Below are 3,444 nucleotides of genomic sequence, written 5' to 3'. Positions count from 1 at the left end.
GGGGGGTCAATGGCTTCCTGAGGCTCTGGGGGCAGAACAAGGGTGGCAAGACTGTTTCACAGGGAGCATGAAAATAGGAGACGGGAGTTCTCAGACATAACAGAGGCCAATGGCTGGGTTGGCTGCGGGAACTGTTTTCTCTTGGGCTGAAAGACACAGGATGGGGCCTGCTAATGCTGCTTCCTGTCCATAACCTACTCAGGAGATAAACCAGGGATTTTAGTCTCCAATCCAGCACCTCTCCCCAGTAGTAAATACACGTGGCATTAGTGAGTGATGTCATGGCTGGAGCGCATCCCAGCAAGGCCAAGCCTGGATCAGGTTATATCTGTCTCCTCAGAATACTGGCTCGCTCCCAAAGGAGCATATTGCCGGTCCAAGGGCAGTGGCTGAAGCCACCTTTCCCAAGGTCATCTCTCGCACACGCGGAGCGGACAGCACTTGTCTCCCTGCACGCAGTGCAGTCTGAGCCGCCCACGCGCAAGTCCCAGTGCAGCCATGGTGATTGCTGGCTGCACATACAGCACAAATTCTTGACTCTCCTTCCTGGTGTCACTTTGTGTTGGCACAAGAGAGGAAAGGATCCCGACCCCCCTTCCTGCTGGTTCTTCATCGGCGTGCTGCCTTCGAGGCACAGCGCGAAAGGAGGAACGGGAATGGGGTCAACTCCAGCTCCCCGCTGTGTTTGTAAATAACCAGTCCTCACAGTTCAATATGATTTTGCTACACCCAAGCTAGCGTCTTCTGTCTGGGAGTGTTGCAGCAAGAGCCCGGCTGCCGTACGGACCTGAAACGCTGTGCGTTGCAGTCAGTGAGCCCATCCAAACTGGTCAGCTGGACAACAGTCTGTGCTGGACTTTGGACCCATTCAGCTTTCTTTGCCCCCTATCATTAAACGGGTGCAAGTTTGTCTTCACTAAAGCTGGAGCAAAACTGTAATGTAGATGTAATGAAACTCATTTGGCTCTCTGTCAAATCAGCCTGGCTGAAGTCAGTAAAGTCCTGTCTAAGCAAACTGCACTGCTTCACTTCTAATCGGGCTGTAATTCTATTTAAATGATGCAACTCTTTAAAAATAGATCAGGCCTAATTAGCAATCAATGCAAGCAAGGTGTGATATGCTTGGAGTGAAGCTGAGGTAGAGATGTGCACGGTGCTGGTACCCCACAGTGGCTGGGGCACAGGGGCTGCTGAGCAGAGGGCTCACACCGGGCCTGTGCTTGTGCTGAACCAGAGCTTTTACTGCTCTTGGTCGCCAGTCTAATCACTGAAAGCTCCCACAGCCCTGCGGCACCCATCTCACCTCTGGATTTGGCGTGTGCCCGTGTTGGACCCGGGCTCCCTGCAGCCTCGAAGGTGCCAGCCGTGGCTTTGCAGCCTCCAGGCTTGGCGGGGCAAGGGGCAGGGATTCCCCCGGGGCAGAGCGGTGCAGGTGAGCTGCTCTTCGCAGAGAACGCGCCGTGAGGAGAGCGCTCTGCCCGCAGGGCTGGCACGGAGCAGAGGCAGGTAGCAACACGGGCTGTGCAGCGTCTCCCGAGGCAGCGGGGCCTGGCCGGCCGTGCCGGGTTGGTTCTGTGGCAGGTTCAGCGGCAGAGGAGCCKCTGGTTTCTCAGCAGTCAGCTGTCGCATCCCCACTGCGACACTGCAAGCTTTGGCCAGCCAATATGGATTAATTGCAACCAGTTTAATTTTGTGTCTGTAAATTAAGCTGTTTGACAATTAAGCCAGCRATACAAAGAGAATTCCAGGAGTGAGGAGGACATTAACATGCTAATAGACCTTGCTGGTAGAAGGTTTACTTAGACACATCCCGGGGGGCAGATGACAATTAACATCCTAAGAGACTCTTCTAGAAAGAGGATGCTAATTCAGACCTGCTGAGGAGATGGGAGAGATCCTTCATACAGATAATTAATTATTATTTTATGTAGCCCCACAACCTCCCATTCAAGAATGCCTGAGATGCACTAGGACTGGCRAGTTGCAGGAGGTGAAGCGACAACAGTGACAATACCTAAAGTCATCCATAGATTCGGCTTGGCCTGGTGACACCCCTGCTTAGAGAGGGGCTGGTAAATGTCTCAGCAGGGCCTATCCTCCGGAGCTCCAGTTCCTAAAGCGCCCGTGCTGACCTCCTGAGGAAACCAGCTGTTCCCAGCCTGCAGCCTGGGGACCTCTGTGGTGCTGGGCCAACCTTAGGCCAGCCTCCTGGGAAGCACACGGGCTCTCCACACCTGCATTTGCTGACAGCACTGGGTGGGCGCGGGTGAAGGCTGACAAGGGCCAAGGGTCCAAAAAGTCTGGGGGTGCTGCTTTGGAGCTTGCTCCCCCAAAGGAGAAGGTTCCCGTCGCCCCTAAGATCTTCCACCTTACAGCTTTTACCGGCCCCTCTGGCTGCATCGCTGGGGGTGGGGTGGGCTTTTCATGCTCTTAACAGACACAGCAGTGTTTGCAAACCTTATGTTGCTGACCGGCTTTTAGACCCTGAACTGGAAAGACGGTGGGATCAGAGGAAATGTGAAGATCCATTATCGCTCAGGTTATGTTCTGAAATGCCTTCCTGCCCCACATAAATACTTGGAAGAGGACACCAAGCCCACCCACTCTGCTGTGTACAGCCAGTGCAAAATAAGAAGAGATTACACAAGATTTGGGATCAGGGACTTAAAATACAATGACCTTTGTGATATCCGTACATAGGGAACTTAACACTGCTCATAACCTTGACACTCGCTGGTATAATGCTTGAAGGGATTTTTCCATCACTGTTAAAACTGCACGCAGGCACTAACAGAACTACTTTTAAATGCAAACTCTATCAGYAGCATTGCAGCTTGGCTACTGTGACTTGTCAGACACATTGTAATGGCTTTTCCACAGAAGACAGGAGATCACAGGGGCCAGCTAATCTGCCTGACAAAGTGCAAATATATAARTATATGTATACRTGTGCACTCACTCAATTTACTTCTGAGGGTTCTTGTTAATCCACCAMGCTCAGCTGCAGATACTAAATACTGTTTTCCATCTGTGTTTGGAGCTAACTCATACCTAAATTTGAGCTCTTGGAGGGGGAGTTTTCCCCAGTATCAGCTGCAAAGGGAGGGAGCTSGTCTCTTTTCTCTGTGTTACACTATCTAACCTCCCAGAGGTTGTTTCTCTCTCTTTTCCTGGCTGCTACAACTACGTGGAACATGATGTAAAGAGTGAAAAAATCCCAGAGCGGGGCTAGTTGCGTACTCACGCTCGCACCACCGGACTCGGCACCGCCTGCTCCCTCGGTGCCAGCTGTCCCTGCTGCCAAGGCCATGCTTCTAGGGTGACGGCAGGTGGCCCCAACCACAGCCGCTCTCCTGTGCCTGCAGGCATCTTCTTGCTCCTCCCAGGTGCTTGTTCCCCTCCTGCCTAAATCCATGCTGGGAGGCTTGGCTAAGGCCAGGCCTA

At 52.6% G+C, this 3,444-nt stretch overlaps 1 protein-coding gene across 1 annotated transcript in view; it reads left to right on the top strand.

Moving 5' to 3' along the window:
- SPG7 (SPG7, paraplegin matrix AAA peptidase subunit) overlaps nucleotides 1-3,444 on the top strand; it is a gene marked incomplete at its 5' end in the record, with an annotated part of 40,374 nt that overhangs the window by 3,975 nt on the left and 32,955 nt on the right. The window lies entirely within an intron of this gene.

This window comes from Apteryx rowi, unplaced genomic scaffold (genome assembly GCF_003343035.1).
Source record: "Apteryx rowi isolate R43461 unplaced genomic scaffold, aptRow1 scaffold_651, whole genome shotgun sequence".
Taxonomy (NCBI): Eukaryota; Metazoa; Chordata; class Aves; order Apterygiformes; family Apterygidae; genus Apteryx; species Apteryx rowi.
This window is presented reverse-complemented; position numbering and strand designations above follow the sequence as displayed.